General features: G+C 36.7%; 42 pseudogenes; all 42 read right to left on the bottom strand.

The window, feature by feature from the left end:
• Positions 1-340: 340 nt before the first annotated feature.
• On the bottom strand, positions 341-459 carry LOC124335404 (annotated as a pseudogene).
• A 414-nt stretch (positions 460-873) lies between these two features.
• LOC124335403 lies at positions 874-992 on the bottom strand (annotated as a pseudogene).
• Positions 993-1,406: 414 nt separating this feature from the next.
• LOC124335402 lies at positions 1,407-1,525 on the bottom strand (annotated as a pseudogene).
• A 414-nt stretch (positions 1,526-1,939) lies between these two features.
• Positions 1,940-2,058, bottom strand: LOC124335400 (annotated as a pseudogene).
• Positions 2,059-2,472: 414 nt separating this feature from the next.
• On the bottom strand, positions 2,473-2,591 carry LOC124335399 (annotated as a pseudogene).
• A 414-nt stretch (positions 2,592-3,005) lies between these two features.
• Positions 3,006-3,124, bottom strand: LOC124335398 (annotated as a pseudogene).
• Positions 3,125-3,538: 414 nt separating this feature from the next.
• Positions 3,539-3,657, bottom strand: LOC124335397 (annotated as a pseudogene).
• Positions 3,658-4,071: 414 nt separating this feature from the next.
• On the bottom strand, positions 4,072-4,190 carry LOC124335396 (annotated as a pseudogene).
• Positions 4,191-4,604: 414 nt separating this feature from the next.
• On the bottom strand, positions 4,605-4,723 carry LOC124335395 (annotated as a pseudogene).
• A 414-nt stretch (positions 4,724-5,137) lies between these two features.
• On the bottom strand, positions 5,138-5,256 carry LOC124335394 (annotated as a pseudogene).
• A 414-nt stretch (positions 5,257-5,670) lies between these two features.
• Positions 5,671-5,789, bottom strand: LOC124335393 (annotated as a pseudogene).
• Positions 5,790-6,203: 414 nt separating this feature from the next.
• On the bottom strand, positions 6,204-6,322 carry LOC124335392 (annotated as a pseudogene).
• A 414-nt stretch (positions 6,323-6,736) lies between these two features.
• LOC124335391 lies at positions 6,737-6,855 on the bottom strand (annotated as a pseudogene).
• A 414-nt stretch (positions 6,856-7,269) lies between these two features.
• Positions 7,270-7,388, bottom strand: LOC124335389 (annotated as a pseudogene).
• Positions 7,389-7,802: 414 nt separating this feature from the next.
• On the bottom strand, positions 7,803-7,921 carry LOC124335388 (annotated as a pseudogene).
• A 414-nt stretch (positions 7,922-8,335) lies between these two features.
• Positions 8,336-8,454, bottom strand: LOC124335387 (annotated as a pseudogene).
• Positions 8,455-8,868: 414 nt separating this feature from the next.
• LOC124335386 lies at positions 8,869-8,987 on the bottom strand (annotated as a pseudogene).
• Positions 8,988-9,401: 414 nt separating this feature from the next.
• Positions 9,402-9,520, bottom strand: LOC124335385 (annotated as a pseudogene).
• Positions 9,521-9,934: 414 nt separating this feature from the next.
• Positions 9,935-10,053, bottom strand: LOC124335384 (annotated as a pseudogene).
• A 414-nt stretch (positions 10,054-10,467) lies between these two features.
• LOC124335383 lies at positions 10,468-10,586 on the bottom strand (annotated as a pseudogene).
• A 414-nt stretch (positions 10,587-11,000) lies between these two features.
• On the bottom strand, positions 11,001-11,119 carry LOC124335382 (annotated as a pseudogene).
• A 414-nt stretch (positions 11,120-11,533) lies between these two features.
• Positions 11,534-11,652, bottom strand: LOC124332259 (annotated as a pseudogene).
• Positions 11,653-12,067: 415 nt separating this feature from the next.
• Positions 12,068-12,186, bottom strand: LOC124330285 (annotated as a pseudogene).
• Positions 12,187-12,470: 284 nt separating this feature from the next.
• Positions 12,471-12,589, bottom strand: LOC124334930 (annotated as a pseudogene).
• A 284-nt stretch (positions 12,590-12,873) lies between these two features.
• LOC124330665 lies at positions 12,874-12,992 on the bottom strand (annotated as a pseudogene).
• A 415-nt stretch (positions 12,993-13,407) lies between these two features.
• LOC124330284 lies at positions 13,408-13,526 on the bottom strand (annotated as a pseudogene).
• Positions 13,527-13,810: 284 nt separating this feature from the next.
• On the bottom strand, positions 13,811-13,929 carry LOC124332248 (annotated as a pseudogene).
• Positions 13,930-14,213: 284 nt separating this feature from the next.
• On the bottom strand, positions 14,214-14,332 carry LOC124330045 (annotated as a pseudogene).
• A 284-nt stretch (positions 14,333-14,616) lies between these two features.
• LOC124330044 lies at positions 14,617-14,735 on the bottom strand (annotated as a pseudogene).
• A 284-nt stretch (positions 14,736-15,019) lies between these two features.
• Positions 15,020-15,138, bottom strand: LOC124330653 (annotated as a pseudogene).
• A 284-nt stretch (positions 15,139-15,422) lies between these two features.
• Positions 15,423-15,541, bottom strand: LOC124332236 (annotated as a pseudogene).
• A 284-nt stretch (positions 15,542-15,825) lies between these two features.
• Positions 15,826-15,944, bottom strand: LOC124334929 (annotated as a pseudogene).
• Positions 15,945-16,228: 284 nt separating this feature from the next.
• Positions 16,229-16,347, bottom strand: LOC124335381 (annotated as a pseudogene).
• Positions 16,348-16,761: 414 nt separating this feature from the next.
• On the bottom strand, positions 16,762-16,880 carry LOC124332225 (annotated as a pseudogene).
• A 284-nt stretch (positions 16,881-17,164) lies between these two features.
• LOC124330642 lies at positions 17,165-17,283 on the bottom strand (annotated as a pseudogene).
• Positions 17,284-17,567: 284 nt separating this feature from the next.
• On the bottom strand, positions 17,568-17,686 carry LOC124332214 (annotated as a pseudogene).
• Positions 17,687-17,970: 284 nt separating this feature from the next.
• LOC124334928 lies at positions 17,971-18,089 on the bottom strand (annotated as a pseudogene).
• Positions 18,090-18,373: 284 nt separating this feature from the next.
• LOC124330324 lies at positions 18,374-18,492 on the bottom strand (annotated as a pseudogene).
• Positions 18,493-18,906: 414 nt separating this feature from the next.
• Positions 18,907-19,025, bottom strand: LOC124332203 (annotated as a pseudogene).
• Positions 19,026-19,439: 414 nt separating this feature from the next.
• Positions 19,440-19,558, bottom strand: LOC124335380 (annotated as a pseudogene).
• Positions 19,559-19,972: 414 nt separating this feature from the next.
• On the bottom strand, positions 19,973-20,091 carry LOC124335378 (annotated as a pseudogene).
• Positions 20,092-20,505: 414 nt separating this feature from the next.
• LOC124335377 lies at positions 20,506-20,624 on the bottom strand (annotated as a pseudogene).
• Positions 20,625-20,956: the final 332 nt, after the last annotated feature.

The following is a 20,956-nucleotide window of genomic DNA, read 5'->3' as shown; positions in this document are numbered from 1 at the left end:
GTTCATTGAATTTGGACTCGTAACCATCGCGAATAAAAAAGCGCGATAAACTTTGAAAAACTCGCAATGAAATTTATCCAGAATCATTCAAATAGATGAATTGAACCTATCTCTATGCCATTGATATTTTTGATCTACGAATTTGGACTGGTAACCATCGCGATTAAAAAACGCGATAAACTTTGAAAAACTCTCAATGGAATTGATCCAGAATCATTCTTATAGATGAATTTAACCTATCTCTAAGGCATTTAAATGTTTTATCTACGAATTTGGACTGGTAACCATCGTGATTGAAAAAAAATTTCAAGAAATTTGTTATTGAAAACAAACTATTCATCGCCAACGACATCCCGTATTCCCAAGCGGTCACTCTTCCAAGTACTAACGGGACTCGACGTAACTTAACTTCTGGGAGCTGACGAGACCAGGTGCGTTCTACGTGATATGGCCGTTGACATTCAAAAATGAAAAATTACCCTCCCAGTCCCAATGGATGAATAGAAAATCACTTCAAAGTGATAGAAATGTTTGTTCATTGAATTTGGACTCGTAACCATCGCGAATAAAAAAGCGCGATAAACTTTGAAAAACTCGCAATGAAATTTATCCAGAATCATTCAAATAGATGAATTGAACCTATCTCTATGCCATTGATATTTTTGATCTACGAATTTGGACTGGTAACCATCGCGATTAAAAAACGCGATAAACTTTGAAAAACTCTCAATGGAATTGATCCAGAATCATTCTTATAGATGAATTTAACCTATCTCTAAGGCATTTAAATGTTTTATCTACGAATTTGGACTGGTAACCATCGTGATTGAAAAAAAATTTCAAGAAATTTGTTATTGAAAACAAACTATTCATCGCCAACGACATCCCGTATTCCCAAGCGGTCACTCTTCCAAGTACTAACGGGACTCGACGTAACTTAACTTCTGGGAGCTGACGAGACCAGGTGCGTTCTACGTGATATGGCCGTTGACATTCAAAAATGAAAAATTACCCTCCCAGTCCCAATGGATGAATAGAAAATCACTTCAAAGTGATAGAAATGTTTGTTCATTGAATTTGGACTCGTAACCATCGCGAATAAAAAAGCGCGATAAACTTTGAAAAACTCGCAATGAAATTTATCCAGAATCATTCAAATAGATGAATTGAACCTATCTCTATGCCATTGATATTTTTGATCTACGAATTTGGACTGGTAACCATCGCGATTAAAAAACGCGATAAACTTTGAAAAACTCTCAATGGAATTGATCCAGAATCATTCTTATAGATGAATTTAACCTATCTCTAAGGCATTTAAATGTTTTATCTACGAATTTGGACTGGTAACCATCGTGATTGAAAAAAAATTTCAAGAAACTTGTTATTGAAAACAAACTATTCATCGCCAACGACATCCCGTATTCCCAAGCGGTCACTCTTCCAAGTACTAACGGGACTCGACGTAACTTAACTTCTGGGAGCTGACGAGACCAGGTGCGTTCTACGTGATATGGCCGTTGACATTCAAAAATGAAAAATTACCCTCCCAGTCCCAATGGATGAATAGAAAATCACTTCAAAGTGATAGAAATGTTTGTTCATTGAATTTGGACTCGTAACCATCGCGAATAAAAAAGCGCGATAAACTTTGAAAAACTCGCAATGAAATTTATCCAGAATCATTCAAATAGATGAATTGAACCTATCTCTATGCCATTGATATTTTTGATCTACGAATTTGGACTGGTAACCATCGCGATTAAAAAACGCGATAAACTTTGAAAAACTCTCAATGGAATTGATCCAGAATCATTCTTATAGATGAATTTAACCTATCTCTAAGGCATTTAAATGTTTTATCTACGAATTTGGACTGGTAACCATCGTGATTGAAAAAAAATTTCAAGAAACTTGTTATTGAAAACAAACTATTCATCGCCAACGACATCCCGTATTCCCAAGCGGTCACTCTTCCAAGTACTAACGGGACTCGACGTAACTTAACTTCTGGGAGCTGACGAGACCAGGTGCGTTCTACGTGATATGGCCGTTGACATTCAAAAATGAAAAATTACCCTCCCAGTCCCAATGGATGAATAGAAAATCACTTCAAAGTGATAGAAATGTTTGTTCATTGAATTTGGACTCGTAACCATCGCGAATAAAAAAGCGCGATAAACTTTGAAAAACTCGCAATGAAATTTATCCAGAATCATTCAAATAGATGAATTGAACCTATCTCTATGCCATTGATATTTTTGATCTACGAATTTGGACTGGTAACCATCGCGATTAAAAAACGCGATAAACTTTGAAAAACTCTCAATGGAATTGATCCAGAATCATTCTTATAGATGAATTTAACCTATCTCTAAGGCATTTAAATGTTTTATCTACGAATTTGGACTGGTAACCATCGTGATTGAAAAAAAATTTCAAGAAATTTGTTATTGAAAACAAACTATTCATCGCCAACGACATCCCGTATTCCCAAGCGGTCACTCTTCCAAGTACTAACGGGACTCGACGTAACTTAACTTCTGGGAGCTGACGAGACCAGGTGCGTTCTACGTGATATGGCCGTTGACATTCAAAAATGAAAAATTACCCTCCCAGTCCCAATGGATGAATAGAAAATCACTTCAAAGTGATAGAAATGTTTGTTCATTGAATTTGGACTCGTAACCATCGCGAATAAAAAAGCGCGATAAACTTTGAAAAACTCGCAATGAAATTTATCCAGAATCATTCAAATAGATGAATTGAACCTATCTCTATGCCATTGATATTTTTGATCTACGAATTTGGACTGGTAACCATCGCGATTAAAAAAGGCGATAAACTTTGAAAAACTCTCAATGGAATTGATCCAGAATCATTCTTATAGATGAATTTAACCTATCTCTAAGGCATTTAAATGTTTTATCTACGAATTTGGACTGGTAACCATCGTGATTGAAAACAAATTTCAAGAAATTTGTTATTGAAAACAAACTATTCATCGCCAACGACATCCCGTATTCCCAAGCGGTCACTCTTCCAAGTACTAACGGGACTCGACGTAACTTAACTTCTGGGAGCTGACGAGACCAGGTGCGTTCTACGTGATATGGCCGTTGACATTCAAAAATGAAAAATTACCCTCCCAGTCCCAATGGATGAATAGAAAATCACTTCAAAGTGATAGAAATGTTTGTTCATTGAATTTGGACTCGTAACCATCGCGAATAAAAAAGCGCGATAAACTTTGAAAAACTCGCAATGAAATTTATCCAGAATCATTCAAATAGATGAATTGAACCTATCTCTATGCCATTGATATTTTTGATCTACGAATTTGGACTGGTAACCATCGCGATTAAAAAACGCGATAAACTTTGAAAAACTCTCAATGGAATTGATCCAGAATCATTCTTATAGATGAATTTAACCTATCTCTAAGGCATTTAAATGTTTTATCTACGAATTTGGACTGGTAACCATCGTGATTGAAAAAAAATTTCAAGAAATTTGTTATTGAAAACAAACTATTCATCGCCAACGACATCCCGTATTCCCAAGCGGTCACTCTTCCAAGTACTAACGGGACTCGACGTAACTTAACTTCTGGGAGCTGACGAGACCAGGTGCGTTCTACGTGATATGGCCGTTGACATTCAAAAATGAAAAATTACCCTCCCAGTCCCAATGGATGAATAGAAAATCACTTCAAAGTGATAGAAATGTTTGTTCATTGAATTTGGACTCGTAACCATCGCGAATAAAAAAGCGCGATAAACTTTGAAAAACTCGCAATGAAATTTATCCAGAATCATTCAAATAGATGAATTGAACCTATCTCTATGCCATTGATATTTTTGATCTACGAATTTGGACTGGTAACCATCGCGATTAAAAAACGCGATAAACTTTGAAAAACTCTCAATGGAATTGATCCAGAATCATTCTTATAGATGAATTTAACCTATCTCTAAGGCATTTAAATGTTTTATCTACGAATTTGGACTGGTAACCATCGTGATTGAAAAAAAATTTCAAGAAATTTGTTATTGAAAACAAACTATTCATCGCCAACGACATCCCGTATTCCCAAGCGGTCACTCTTCCAAGTACTAACGGGACTCGACGTAACTTAACTTCTGGGAGCTGACGAGACCAGGTGCGTTCTACGTGATATGGCCGTTGACATTCAAAAATGAAAAATTACCCTCCCAGTCCCAATGGATGAATAGAAAATCACTTCAAAGTGATAGAAATGTTTGTTCATTGAATTTGGACTCGTAACCATCGCGAATAAAAAAGCGCGATAAACTTTGAAAAACTCGCAATGAAATTTATCCAGAATCATTCAAATAGATGAATTGAACCTATCTCTATGCCATTGATATTTTTGATCTACGAATTTGGACTGGTAACCATCGCGATTAAAAAACGCGATAAACTTTGAAAAACTCTCAATGGAATTGATCCAGAATCATTCTTATAGATGAATTTAACCTATCTCTAAGGCATTTAAATGTTTTATCTACGAATTTGGACTGGTAACCATCGTGATTGAAAAAAAATTTCAAGAAATTTGTTATTGAAAACAAACTATTCATCGCCAACGACATCCCGTATTCCCAAGCGGTCACTCTTCCAAGTACTAACGGGACTCGACGTAACTTAACTTCTGGGAGCTGACGAGACCAGGTGCGTTCTACGTGATATGGCCGTTGACATTCAAAAATGAAAAATTACCCTCCCAGTCCCAATGGATGAATAGAAAATCACTTCAAAGTGATAGAAATGTTTGTTCATTGAATTTGGACTCGTAACCATCGCGAATAAAAAAGCGCGATAAACTTTGAAAAACTCGCAATGAAATTTATCCAGAATCATTCAAATAGATGAATTGAACCTATCTCTATGCCATTGATATTTTTGATCTACGAATTTGGACTGGTAACCATCGCGATTAAAAAAGGCGATAAACTTTGAAAAACTCTCAATGGAATTGATCCAGAATCATTCTTATAGATGAATTTAACCTATCTCTAAGGCATTTAAATGTTTTATCTACGAATTTGGACTGGTAACCATCGTGATTGAAAACAAATTTCAAGAAATTTGTTATTGAAAACAAACTATTCATCGCCAACGACATCCCGTATTCCCAAGCGGTCACTCTTCCAAGTACTAACGGGACTCGACGTAACTTAACTTCTGGGAGCTGACGAGACCAGGTGCGTTCTACGTGATATGGCCGTTGACATTCAAAAATGAAAAATTACCCTCCCAGTCCCAATGGATGAATAGAAAATCACTTCAAAGTGATAGAAATGTTTGTTCATTGAATTTGGACTCGTAACCATCGCGAATAAAAAAGCGCGATAAACTTTGAAAAACTCGCAATGAAATTTATCCAGAATCATTCAAATAGATGAATTGAACCTATCTCTATGCCATTGATATTTTTGATCTACGAATTTGGACTGGTAACCATCGCGATTAAAAAACGCGATAAACTTTGAAAAACTCTCAATGGAATTGATCCAGAATCATTCTTATAGATGAATTTAACCTATCTCTAAGGCATTTAAATGTTTTATCTACGAATTTGGACTGGTAACCATCGTGATTGAAAAAAAATTTCAAGAAATTTGTTATTGAAAACAAACTATTCATCGCCAACGACATCCCGTATTCCCAAGCGGTCACTCTTCCAAGTACTAACGGGACTCGACGTAACTTAACTTCTGGGAGCTGACGAGACCAGGTGCGTTCTACGTGATATGGCCGTTGACATTCAAAAATGAAAAATTACCCTCCCAGTCCCAATGGATGAATAGAAAATCACTTCAAAGTGATAGAAATGTTTGTTCATTGAATTTGGACTCGTAACCATCGCGAATAAAAAAGCGCGATAAACTTTGAAAAACTCGCAATGAAATTTATCCAGAATCATTCAAATAGATGAATTGAACCTATCTCTATGCCATTGATATTTTTGATCTACGAATTTGGACTGGTAACCATCGCGATTAAAAAACGCGATAAACTTTGAAAAACTCTCAATGGAATTGATCCAGAATCATTCTTATAGATGAATTTAACCTATCTCTAAGGCATTTAAATGTTTTATCTACGAATTTGGACTGGTAACCATCGTGATTGAAAAAAAATTTCAAGAAATTTGTTATTGAAAACAAACTATTCATCGCCAACGACATCCCGTATTCCCAAGCGGTCACTCTTCCAAGTACTAACGGGACTCGACGTAACTTAACTTCTGGGAGCTGACGAGACCAGGTGCGTTCTACGTGATATGGCCGTTGACATTCAAAAATGAAAAATTACCCTCCCAGTCCCAATGGATGAATAGAAAATCACTTCAAAGTGATAGAAATGTTTGTTCATTGAATTTGGACTCGTAACCATCGCGAATAAAAAAGCGCGATAAACTTTGAAAAACTCGCAATGAAATTTATCCAGAATCATTCAAATAGATGAATTGAACCTATCTCTATGCCATTGATATTTTTGATCTACGAATTTGGACTGGTAACCATCGCGATTAAAAAACGCGATAAACTTTGAAAAACTCTCAATGGAATTGATCCAGAATCATTCTTATAGATGAATTTAACCTATCTCTAAGGCATTTAAATGTTTTATCTACGAATTTGGACTGGTAACCATCGTGATTGAAAAAAAATTTCAAGAAATTTGTTATTGAAAACAAACTATTCATCGCCAACGACATCCCGTATTCCCAAGCGGTCACTCTTCCAAGTACTAACGGGACTCGACGTAACTTAACTTCTGGGAGCTGACGAGACCAGGTGCGTTCTACGTGATATGGCCGTTGACATTCAAAAATGAAAAATTACCCTCCCAGTCCCAATGGATGAATAGAAAATCACTTCAAAGTGATAGAAATGTTTGTTCATTGAATTTGGACTCGTAACCATCGCGAATAAAAAAGCGCGATAAACTTTGAAAAACTCGCAATGAAATTTATCCAGAATCATTCAAATAGATGAATTGAACCTATCTCTATGCCATTGATATTTTTGATCTACGAATTTGGACTGGTAACCATCGCGATTAAAAAAGGCGATAAACTTTGAAAAACTCTCAATGGAATTGATCCAGAATCATTCTTATAGATGAATTTAACCTATCTCTAAGGCATTTAAATGTTTTATCTACGAATTTGGACTGGTAACCATCGTGATTGAAAACAAATTTCAAGAAATTTGTTATTGAAAACAAACTATTCATCGCCAACGACATCCCGTATTCCCAAGCGGTCACTCTTCCAAGTACTAACGGGACTCGACGTAACTTAACTTCTGGGAGCTGACGAGACCAGGTGCGTTCTACGTGATATGGCCGTTGACATTCAAAAATGAAAAATTACCCTCCCAGTCCCAATGGATGAATAGAAAATCACTTCAAAGTGATAGAAATGTTTGTTCATTGAATTTGGACTCGTAACCATCGCGAATAAAAAAGCGCGATAAACTTTGAAAAACTCGCAATGAAATTTATCCAGAATCATTCAAATAGATGAATTGAACCTATCTCTATGCCATTGATATTTTTGATCTACGAATTTGGACTGGTAACCATCGCGATTAAAAAACGCGATAAACTTTGAAAAACTCTCAATGGAATTGATCCAGAATCATTCTTATAGATGAATTTAACCTATCTCTAAGGCATTTAAATGTTTTATCTACGAATTTGGACTGGTAACCATCGTGATTGAAAAAAAATTTCAAGAAATTTGTTATTGAAAACAAACTATTCATCGCCAACGACATCCCGTATTCCCAAGCGGTCACTCTTCCAAGTACTAACGGGACTCGACGTAACTTAACTTCTGGGAGCTGACGAGACCAGGTGCGTTCTACGTGATATGGCCGTTGACATTCAAAAATGAAAAATTACCCTCCCAGTCCCAATGGATGAATAGAAAATCACTTCAAAGTGATAGAAATGTTTGTTCATTGAATTTGGACTCGTAACCATCGCGAATAAAAAAGCGCGATAAACTTTGAAAAACTCGCAATGAAATTTATCCAGAATCATTCAAATAGATGAATTGAACCTATCTCTATGCCATTGATATTTTTGATCTACGAATTTGGACTGGTAACCATCGCGATTAAAAAACGCGATAAACTTTGAAAAACTCTCAATGGAATTGATCCAGAATCATTCTTATAGATGAATTTAACCTATCTCTAAGGCATTTAAATGTTTTATCTACGAATTTGGACTGGTAACCATCGTGATTGAAAAAAAATTTCAAGAAATTTGTTATTGAAAACAAACTATTCATCGCCAACGACATCCCGTATTCCCAAGCGGTCACTCTTCCAAGTACTAACGGGACTCGACGTAACTTAACTTCTGGGAGCTGACGAGACCAGGTGCGTTCTACGTGATATGGCCGTTGACATTCAAAAATGAAAAATTACCCTCCCAGTCCCAATGGATGAATAGAAAATCACTTCAAAGTGATAGAAATGTTTGTTCATTGAATTTGGACTCGTAACCATCGCGAATAAAAAAGCGCGATAAACTTTGAAAAACTCGCAATGAAATTTATCCAGAATCATTCAAATAGATGAATTGAACCTATCTCTATGCCATTGATATTTTTGATCTACGAATTTGGACTGGTAACCATCGCGATTAAAAAAGGCGATAAACTTTGAAAAACTCTCAATGGAATTGATCCAGAATCATTCTTATAGATGAATTTAACCTATCTCTAAGGCATTTAAATGTTTTATCTACGAATTTGGACTGGTAACCATCGTGATTGAAAACAAATTTCAAGAAATTTGTTATTGAAAACAAACTATTCATCGCCAACGACATCCCGTATTCCCAAGCGGTCACTCTTCCAAGTACTAACGGGACTCGACGTAACTTAACTTCTGGGAGCTGACGAGACCAGGTGCGTTCTACGTGATATGGCCGTTGACATTCAAAAATGAAAAATTACCCTCCCAGTCCCAATGGATGAATAGAAAATCACTTCAAAGTGATAGAAATGTTTGTTCATTGAATTTGGACTCGTAACCATCGCGAATAAAAAAGCGCGATAAACTTTGAAAAACTCGCAATGAAATTTATCCAGAATCATTCAAATAGATGAATTGAACCTATCTCTATGCCATTGATATTTTTGATCTACGAATTTGGACTGGTAACCATCGCGATTAAAAAAGGCGATAAACTTTGAAAAACTCTCAATGGAATTGATCCAGAATCATTCTTATAGATGAATTTAACCTATCTCTAAGGCATTTAAATGTTTTATCTACGAATTTGGACTGGTAACCATCGTGATTGAAAACAAATTTCAAGAAATTTGTTATTGAAAACAAACTATTCATCGCCAACGACATCCCGTATTCCCAAGCGGTCACTCTTCCAAGTACTAACGGGACTCGACGTAACTTAACTTCTGGGAGCTGACGAGACCAGGTGCGTTCTACGTGATATGGCCGTTGACATTCAAAAATGAAAAATTACCCTCCCAGTCCCAATGGATGAATAGAAAATCACTTCAAAGTGATAGAAATGTTTGTTCATTGAATTTGGACTCGTAACCATCGCGAATAAAAAAGCGCGATAAACTTTGAAAAACTCGCAATGAAATTTATCCAGAATCATTCAAATAGATGAATTGAACCTATCTCTATGCCATTGATATTTTTGATCTACGAATTTGGACTGGTAACCATCGCGATTAAAAAACGCGATAAACTTTGAAAAACTCTCAATGGAATTGATCCAGAATCATTCTTATAGATGAATTTAACCTATCTCTAAGGCATTTAAATGTTTTATCTACGAATTTGGACTGGTAACCATCGTGATTGAAAAAAAATTTCAAGAAATTTGTTATTGAAAACAAACTATTCATCGCCAACGACATCCCGTATTCCCAAGCGGTCACTCTTCCAAGTACTAACGGGACTCGACGTAACTTAACTTCTGGGAGCTGACGAGACCAGGTGCGTTCTACGTGATATGGCCGTTGACATTCAAAAATGAAAAATTACCCTCCCAGTCCCAATGGATGAATAGAAAATCACTTCAAAGTGATAGAAATGTTTGTTCATTGAATTTGGACTCGTAACCATCGCGAATAAAAAAGCGCGATAAACTTTGAAAAACTCGCAATGAAATTTATCCAGAATCATTCAAATAGATGAATTGAACCTATCTCTATGCCATTGATATTTTTGATCTACGAATTTGGACTGGTAACCATCGCGATTAAAAAACGCGATAAACTTTGAAAAACTCTCAATGGAATTGATCCAGAATCATTCTTATAGATGAATTTAACCTATCTCTAAGGCATTTAAATGTTTTATCTACGAATTTGGACTGGTAACCATCGTGATTGAAAACAAATTTCAAGAAATTTGTTATTGAAAACAAACTATTCATCGCCAACGACATCCCGTATTCCCAAGCGGTCACTCTTCCAAGTACTAACGGGACTCGACGTAACTTAACTTCTGGGAGCTGACGAGACCAGGTGCGTTCTACGTGATATGGCCGTTGACATTCAAAAATGAAAAATTACCCTCCCAGTCCCAATGGATGAATAGAAAATCACTTCAAAGTGATAGAAATGTTTGTTCATTGAATTTGGACTCGTAACCATCGCGAATAAAAAAGCGCGATAAACTTTGAAAAACTCGCAATGAAATTTATCCAGAATCATTCAAATAGATGAATTGAACCTATCTCTATGCCATTGATATTTTTGATCTACGAATTTGGACTGGTAACCATCGCGATTAAAAAACGCGATAAACTTTGAAAAACTCTCAATGGAATTGATCCAGAATCATTCTTATAGATGAATTTAACCTATCTCTAAGGCATTTAAATGTTTTATCTACGAATTTGGACTGGTAACCATCGTGATTGAAAAAAAATTTCAAGAAATTTGTTATTGAAAACAAACTATTCATCGCCAACGACATCCCGTATTCCCAAGCGGTCACTCTTCCAAGTACTAACGGGACTCGACGTAACTTAACTTCTGGGAGCTGACGAGACCAGGTGCGTTCTACGTGATATGGCCGTTGACATTCAAAAATGAAAAATTACCCTCCCAGTCCCAATGGATGAATAGAAAATCACTTCAAAGTGATAGAAATGTTTGTTCATTGAATTTGGACTCGTAACCATCGCGAATAAAAAAGCGCGATAAACTTTGAAAAACTCGCAATGAAATTTATCCAGAATCATTCAAATAGATGAATTGAACCTATCTCTATGCCATTGATATTTTTGATCTACGAATTTGGACTGGTAACCATCGCGATTAAAAAACGCGATAAACTTTGAAAAACTCTCAATGGAATTGATCCAGAATCATTCTTATAGATGAATTTAACCTATCTCTAAGGCATTTAAATGTTTTATCTACGAATTTGGACTGGTAACCATCGTGATTGAAAACAAATTTCAAGAAATTTGTTATTGAAAACAAACTATATATCGCCAACGACATCCCGTATTCCCAAGCGGTCACCCTTCCAAGTACTAACGGGACTCGACGTAACTTAACTTCTGGGAGCTGACGAGACCAGGTGCGTTCTACGTGATATGGCCGTTGACATTCAAAAATGAAAATTTACCCTCCCAGTCCCAATGGATGAAAAGAAAATCACTTCAAAGTGATAGAAATGTTTGTCCATTGAATTTGGACTGGTAACCACCGCGAATAAAAAAACGCGATAATCTTTGAAAAACTCGCAATGGAATTGATCCAGAATCATTCTTATAGATGAATTGAACCTATTTCTAGGTCATTGAAATTTTGGAACTACGAATTTGGACTGGTAACCATCGCGATTAAAAAACGCGATAAACTTTGAAAAACTCTCAATGGAATTGATCCAGAATCATTCTTATAGATGAATTTAACCTATCTCAAAGGCATTGAAAAGTTTTATCTACGAATTTGGACTGGTAACCATCGTGATTGAAAAAACAATTTCAAGAAATTTGTTATTGAAAACAAACTATTCATCGCCAACGACATCCCGTATTCCCAAGCGGTCACCCTTCCAAGTACTAACAGGACTCGACGTAACTTAACTTCTCAGAGCTGACGAGACCAGGTGCGTTCTACGTGATATGGCCGTTGACATTCAAAAATGAAAATTTACCCTCCCAGTCCCAATGGATGAAAAGAAAATCACTTCAAAGTGATAGAAATGTTTGTTCATTGAATTTGGACTGGTAACCACCGCGAATAAAAAAACGCGATAATCTTTGAAAAACTCGCAATGGAATTCATCCAGAATCATTCCTATAGATGAATTGAACCTATCCCTATGTCATTGAAATGTTTGATTCACGAATTTGGACTGGTAACCATCGTCATTGAAAAAAAATTTCAAGAAATTTGTTATTGAAAACAAACTATTTATCGCCAACGACATCCCGTATTCCCAAGCGGTCACCCTTCCAAGTACTAACGGGACTCGACGTAACTTAGCTTCTGGGAGCTGACGAGACCAGGTGCGTTCTACGTGATATGGCCGTTGATATTCAAAAATGAAAATTTACCCTCCCAGTCCCAATGGATGAAAAGAAAATCACTTCAAAGTGATAGAAATGTTTGTTCATTGAATTTGGACTGGTAACCACCGCGAATAAAAAAACGCGATAATCTTTGAAAAACTCGCAATGGAATTCATCCAGAATCATTCCTATAGATGAATTGAACCTATCCCTAGGTCATTGAAATTTCGGATCTACGAATTTGGACTGGTAACCATCGTGATTGAAAACAAATTTCAAGAAATTTGTTATTGAAAACAAACTATTTATTGCCAACGACATCCCGTATTCCCAAGCGGTCACCCTTCCAAGTACTAACGGGACTCGACGTAACTTAACTTCTGGGAGCTGACGAGACCAGGTGCGTTCTACGTGATATGGCCGTTGACATTCAAAAATGAAAATTTACCCTCCCAGTCCCAATGGATGAAAAGAAAATCACTTCAAAGTGATAGAAATGTTTGTCCATTGAATTTGGACTGGTAACCACCGCGAATAAAAAAACGCGATTATCTTTGAAAAACTCTTAATGGAATTCATCCAGAATCATTCCTATAGATGAATTGAACCTATTTCTAGGTCATTGAAATTTTGGAACTACGAATTTGGACTGGTAACCATCGCGATTAAAAAACGCGATAAACTTTGAAAAACTCTCAATGGAATTGATCCAGAATCATTCTTATAGATGAATTGAACCTATCTCAAAGGCATTGAAAAGTTTTATCTACGAATTTGGACTGGTAACCATCGTGATTGAAAAAACAATTTCAAGAAATTTGTTATTGAAAACAAACTATTCATCGCCAACGACATCCCGTATTCCCAAGCGGTCACCCTTCCAAGTACTAACAGGACTCGACGTAACTTAACTTCTCAGAGCTGACGAGACCAGGTGCGTTCTACGTGATATGGCCGTTGACATTCAAAAATGAAAATTTACCCTCCCAGTCCCAATGGATGAAAAGAAAATCAATTCAAAGTGATAGAAATGTTTGTTCATTGAATTTGGACTGGTAACCACCGCGAATAAAAAAACGCGATAATCTTTGAAAAACTCGCAATGGAATTCATCCAGAATCATTCCTATAGATGAATTGAACCTATCCCTATGTCATTGAAATGTTTGATTCACGAATTTGGACTGGTAACCATCGTCATTGAAAAAAAATTTCAAGAAATTTGTTATTGAAAACAAACTATTTATCGCCAACGACATCCCGTATTCCCAAGCGGTCACCCTTCCAAGTACTAACGGGACTCGACGTAACTTAACTTCTGGGAGCTGACGAGACCAGGTGCGTTCTACGTGATATGGCCGTTGACATTCAAAAATGAAAATTTACCCTCCCAGTCCCAATGGATGAAAAGAAAATCACTTCAAAGTGATAGAAATGTTTGTCAATTGAATTTGGACTGGTAACCACCGCGAATAAAAAAACGCGATTATCTTTGAAAAACTCGCAATGGAATTCATCCAGAATCATTCCTATAGATGAATTGAACCTATCCCTATGTCATTGAAATGTTTGATCCACGAATTTGGACTGGTAACCATCGTGATTGAAAACAAATTTCAAGAAATTTGTTATTGAAAACAAACTATTTATCGCCAACGACATCCCGTATTCCCAAGCGGTCACCCTTCCAAGTACTAAGGGGACTCGACGTAACTCAACTTCTGGGAGCTGACGAGACCAGGTGCGTTCTACGTGATATGGCCGTTGACATTCAAAAATGAAAATTTACCCTCCCAGTCCCAATGGATGAAAAGAAAATCACTTCAAAGTGATAGAAATGTTTGTCAATTGAATTTGGACTGGTAACCACCGCGAATAAAAAAACGCGATTATCTTTGAAAAACTCGCAATGGAATTCATCCAGAATCATTCCTATAGATGAATTGAACCTATCCCTATGTCATTGAAATGTTTGATCCACGAATTTGGACTGGTAACCATCGTGATTGAAAACAAATTTCAAGAAATTTGTTATTGAAAACAAACTATTTATCGCCAACGACATCCCGTATTCCCAAGCGGTCACCCTTCCAAGTACTAAGGGGACTCGACGTAACTCAACTTCTGGGAGCTGACGAGACCAGGTGCGTTCTACGTGATATGGCCGTTGACATTCAAAAATGAAAATTTACCCTCCCAGTCCCAATGGATGAAAAGAAAATCACTTCAAAGTGATAGAAATGTTTGTCCATTGAATTTGGACTGGTAACCACCGCCAATAAAAAAACGCGATAATCTTTGAAAAACTCGCAATGGAATTCATCCAGAATCATTCCTATAGATGAATTGAACCTATCCCTATGTCATTGAAATGTTTGATCCACGAATTTGGACTGGTAACCATCGTGATTGAAAACAAATTTCAAGAAATTTGTTATTGAAAACAAACTATTTATTGCCAACGACATCCCGTATTCCCAAGCGGTCACCCTTCCAAGTACTAACGGGACTCGACGTAACTTAACTTCTGGGAGCTGACGAGACCAGGTGCGTTCTACGTGATATGGCCGTTGACATTCAAAAATGAAAATTTACCCTCCCAGTCCCAATGGATGAAAAGAAAATCACTTCAAAGTGATAGAAATGTTTGTCAATTGAATTTGGACTGGTAACCACCGCGAATAAAAAAACGCGATTATCTTTGAAAAACTCGCAATGGAATTCATCCAGAATCATTCCTATAGATGAATTGAACCTATCCCTATGTCATTGAAATGTTTGATTCACGAATTTGGACTGGTAACCATCGTGATTGAAAACAAATTTCAAGAAATTTGTTATTGAAAACAAACTATTTATCGCCAACGACATCCCGTATTCCCAAGCGGTCACCCTTCCAAGTACTAACGGGACTCGACGTAACTTAACTTCTGGGAGCTGACGAGACCAGGTGCGTTCTACGTGATATGGCCGTTGACATTCAAAAATGAAAATTTACCCTCCCAGTCCCAATGGATGAAAAGAAAATCACTTCAAAGTGATAGAAATGTTTGTCAATTGAATTTGGACTGGTAACCACCGCGAATAAAAAAACGCGATTATCTTTGAAAAACTCGCAATGGAATTCATCCAGAATCATTCCTATAGATGAATTGAACCTATCCCTATGTCATTGAAATGTTTGATCCACGAATTTGGACTGGTAACCATCGTGATTGAAAACAAATTTCAAGAAATTTGTTATTGAAAACAAACTATTTATCGCCAACGACATCCCGTATTCCCAAGCGGTCACCCTTCCAAGTACTAACGGGACTCGACGTAACTTAGCTTCTGGGAGCTGACGAGACCAGGTGCGTTCTACGTGATATGGCCGTTGATATTCAAAAATGAAAATTTACCCTCCCAGTCCCAATGGATGAAAAGAAAATCACTTCAAAGTGATAGAAATGTTTGTTCATTGAATTTGGACTGGTAACCACCGCGAATAAAAAAACGCGATAATCTTTGAAAAACTCGCAATGGAATTCATCCAGAATCATTCCTATAAATGAATTGAACCTATCTCTAAGGCATTTAAATGTTTTATCTACGAATTTGGACTGGTAACCATCGTGATTGAAAAAAAATTTCAAGAAATTTGTTATTGAAAACAAACTATTCATCGCCAACGACATCCCGTATTCCCAAGCGGTCACTCTTCCAAGTACTAACGGGACTCGACGTAACTTAACTTCTGGGAGCTGACGAGACCAGGTGCGTTCTACGTGATATGGCCGTTGACATTCAAAAATGAAAAATTACCCTCCCAGTCCCAATGGATGAATAGAAAATCACTTCAAAGTGATAGAAATGTTTGTTCATTGAATTTGGACTCGTAACCATCGCGAATAAAAAAGCGCGATAAACTTTGAAAAACTCGCAATGAAATTTATCCAGAATCATTCAAATAGATGAATTGAACCTATCTCTATGCCATTGATATTTTTGATCTACGAATTTGGACTGGTAACCATCGCGATTAAAAAACGCGATAAACTTTGAAAAACTCTCAATGGAATTGATCCAGAATCATTCTTATAGATGAATTTAACCTATCTCTAAGGCATTTAAATGTTTTATCTACGAATTTGGACTGGTAACCATCGTGATTGAAAAAAAATTTCAAGAAATTTGTTATTGAAAACAAACTATTCATCGCCAACGACATCCCGTATTCCCAAGCGGTCACCCTTCCAAGTACTAACGGGACTCGACGTAACTTAACTTCTGGGAGCTGACGAGACCAGGTGCGTTCTACGTGATATGGCCGTTGACATTCAAAAATGAAAATTTACCCTCCCAGTCCCAATGGATGAAAAGAAAATCACTTCAAAGTGATAGAAATGTTTGTCCATTGAATTTGGACTGGTAACCACCGCCAATAAAAAAACGCGATAATCTTTGAAAAACTCGCAATGGAATTCATCCAGAATCATTCCTATAGATGAATTGAACCTATCCCTATGTCATTGAAATGTTTGATCCACGAATTTGGACTGGTAACCATCGTGATTGAAAACAAATTTCAAGAAATTTGTTATTGAAAACAAACTATTTATTGCCAACGACATCCCGTATTCCCAAGCGGTCACCCTTCCAAGTACTAACGGGACTCGACGTAACTTAACTTCTGGGAGCTGACGAGACCAGGTGCGTTCTACGTGATATGGCCGTTGACATTCAAAAATGAAAATTTACCCTCCCAGTCCCAATGGATGAAAAGAAAATCACTTCAAAGTGATAGAAATGTTTGTCAATTGAATTTGGACTGGTAACCACCGCGAATAAAAAAACGCGATTATCTTTGAAAAACTCGCAATGGAATTCATCCAGAATCATTCCTATAGATGAATTGAACCTATCCCTATGTCATTGAAATGTTTGATTCACGAATTTGGACTGGTAACCATCGTGATTGAAAACAAATTTCAAGAAATTTGTTATTGAAAACAAACTATTTATCGCCAACGACATCCCGTATTCCCAAGCGGTCACCCTTCCAAGTACTAACGGGACTCGACGTAACTTAACTTCTGGGAGCTGACGAGACCAGGTGCGTTCTACGTGATATGGCCGTTGACATTCAAAAATGAAAATTTACCCTCCCAGTCCCAATGGATGAAAAGAAAATCACTTCAAAGTGATAGAAATGTTTGTCAATTGAATTTGGACTGGTAACCACCGCGAATAAAAAAACGCGATTATCTTTGAAAAACTCGCAATGGAATTCATCCAGAATCATTCCTATAGATGAATTGAACCTATCCCTATGTCATTGAAATGTTTGATCCACGAATTTGGACTGGTAACCATCGTGATTGAAAACAAATTTCAAGAAATTTGTTATTGAAAACAAACTATTTATCGCCAACGACATCCCGTATTCCCAAGCGGTCACCCTTCCAAGTACTAACGGGACTCGACGTAACTTAGCTTCTGGGAGCTGACGAGACCAGGTGCGTTCTACGTGATATGGCCGTTGATATTCAAAAATGAAAATTTACCCTCCCAGTCCCAATGGATGAAAAGAAAATCACTTCAAAGTGATAGAAATGTTTGTTCATTGAATTTGGACTGGTAACCACCGCGAATAAAAAAACGCGATAATCTTTGAAAAACTCGCAATGGAATTCATCCAGAATCATTCCTATAGATGAATTGAACCTATCTCTAAGGCATTTAAATGTTTTATCTACGAATTTGGACTGGTAACCATCGTGATTGAAAAAAAATTTCAAGAAATTTGTTATTGAAAACAAACTATTCATCGCCAACGAATTCCCGTATTCCCAAGCGGTCACTCTTCCAAGTACTAACGGGACTCGACGTAACTTAACTTCTGGGAGCTGACGAGACCAGGTGCGTTCTACGTGATATGGCCGTTGACATTCAAAAATGAAAAATTACCCTCCCAGTCCCAATGGATGAATAGAAAATCACTTCAAAGTGATAGAAATGTTTGTTCATTGAATTTGGACTCGTAACCATCGCGAATAAAAAAGCGCGATAAACTTTGAAAAACTCGCAATGAAATTTATCCAGAATCATTCAAATAGATGAATTGAACCTATCTCTATGCCATTGATATTTTTGATCTACGAATTTGGACTGGTAACCATCGCGATTAAAAAACGCGATAAACTTTGAAAAACTCTCAATGGAATTGATCCAGAATCATTCTTATAGATGAATTTAACCTATCTCTAAGGCATTTAAATGTTTTATCTACGAATTTGGACTGGTAACCATCGTGATTGAAAAAAAATTTCAAGAAATTTGTTATTGAAAACAAACTATTCATCGCCAACGACATCCCGTATTCCCAAGCGGTCACCCTTCCAAGTACTAACGGGACTCGACGTAACTTAACTTCTGGGAGCTGACGAGACCAGGTGCGTTCTACGTGATATGGCCGTTGACATTCAAAAATGAAAAATTACCCTCCCAGTCCCAATGGATGAATAGAAAATCACTTCAAAGTGATAGAAATGTTTGTTCATTGAATTTGGACTCGTAACCATCGCGAATAAAAAAGCGCGATAAACTTTGAAAAACTCGCAATGAAATTTATCCAGAATCATTCAAATAGATGAATTGAACCTATCTCTATGCCATTGATATTTTTGATCTACGAATTTGGACTGGTAACCATCGCGATTAAAAAACGCGATAAACTTTGAAAATCTCTCAATGGAATTGATCCAGAATCATTCTTATAGATGAATTTAACCTATCTCTAAGGCATTTAAATGTTTTATCTACGAATTTGGACTGGTAACCATCGTGATTGAAAAAAAATTTCAAGAAATTTGTTATTGAAAACAAACTATTCATCGCCAACGACATCCCGTATTCCCAAGCGGTCACTCTTCCAAGTACTAACGGGACTCGACGTAACTTAACTTCTGGGAGCTGACGAGACCAGGTGCGTTCTACGTGATATGGCCGTTGACATTCAAAAATGAAAAATTACCCTCCCAGTCCCAATGGATGAATAGAAAATCACTTCAAAGTGATAGAAATGTTTGTTCATTGAATTTGGACTCGTAACCATCGCGAATAAAAAAGCGCGATAAACTTTGAAAAACTCGCAATGAAATTTATCCAGAATCATTCAAATAGATGAATTGAACCTATCTCTATGCCATTGATATTTTTGATCTACGAATTTGGACTGGTAACCATCGCGATTAAAAAACGCGATAAACTTTGAAAAACTCTCAATGGAATTGATCCAGAATCATTCTTATAGATGAATTTAACCTATCTCTAAGGCATTTAAATGTTTTATCTACGAATTTGGACTGGTAACCATCGTGATTGAAAAAAAATTTCAAGAAATTTGTTATTGAAAACAAACTATTCATCGCCAACGACATCCCGTATTCCCAAGCGGTCACTCTTCCAAGTACTAACGGGACTCGACGTAACTTAACTTCTGGGAGCTGACGAGACCAGGTGCGTTCTACGTGATATGGCCGTTGACATTCAAAAATGAAAAATTACCCTCCCAGTCCCAATGGATGAATAGAAAATCACTTCAAAGTGATAGAAATGTTTGTTCATTGAATTTGGACTCGTAACCATCGCGAATAAAAAAGCGCGATAAACTTTGAAAAACTCGCAATGAAATTTATCCAGAATCATTCAAATAGATGAATTGAACCTATCTCTATGCCATTGATATTTTTGATCTACGAATTTGGACTGGTAACCATCGCGATTAAAAAACGCGATAAACTTTGAAAATCTCTCAATGGAATTGATCCAGAATCATTCTTATAGATGAATTTAACCTATCTCTAAGGCATTTAAATGTTTTATCTACGAATTTGGACTGGTAACCATCGTGATTGAAAAAAAATTTCAAGAAATTTGTTATTGAAAACAAACTATTCATCGCCAACGACATCCCGTATTCCCAAGCGGTCACTCTTCCAAGTACTAACGGGACTCGACGTAACTTAACTTCTGGGAGCTGACGAGACCAGGTGCGTTCTACGTGATATGGCCGTTGACATTCAAAAATGAAAAATTACCCTCCCAGTCCCAATGGATGAATAGAAAATCACTTCAAAGTGATAGAAATGTTTGTTCATTGAATTTGGACTCGTAACCATCGCGAATAAAAAAGCGCGATAAACTTTGAAAAACTCGCAATGAAATTTATCCAGAATCATTCAAATAGATGAATTGAACCTATCTCTATGCCATTGATATTTTTGATCTACGAATTTGGACTGGTAACCATCGCGATTAAAAAACGCGATAAACTTTGAAAAACTCTCAATGGAATTGATCCAGAATCATTCTTATAGATGAATTTAACCTATCTCTAAGGCATTTAAATG

This window comes from Daphnia pulicaria, chromosome 3 (assembly GCF_021234035.1).
Source record: "Daphnia pulicaria isolate SC F1-1A chromosome 3, SC_F0-13Bv2, whole genome shotgun sequence".
Classification (NCBI taxonomy): Eukaryota; Metazoa; Arthropoda; class Branchiopoda; order Diplostraca; family Daphniidae; genus Daphnia; species Daphnia pulicaria.
The sequence above is the reverse complement of the archived record's forward strand: the minus strand, read 5'-3'. Positions and strand labels throughout refer to the sequence as shown.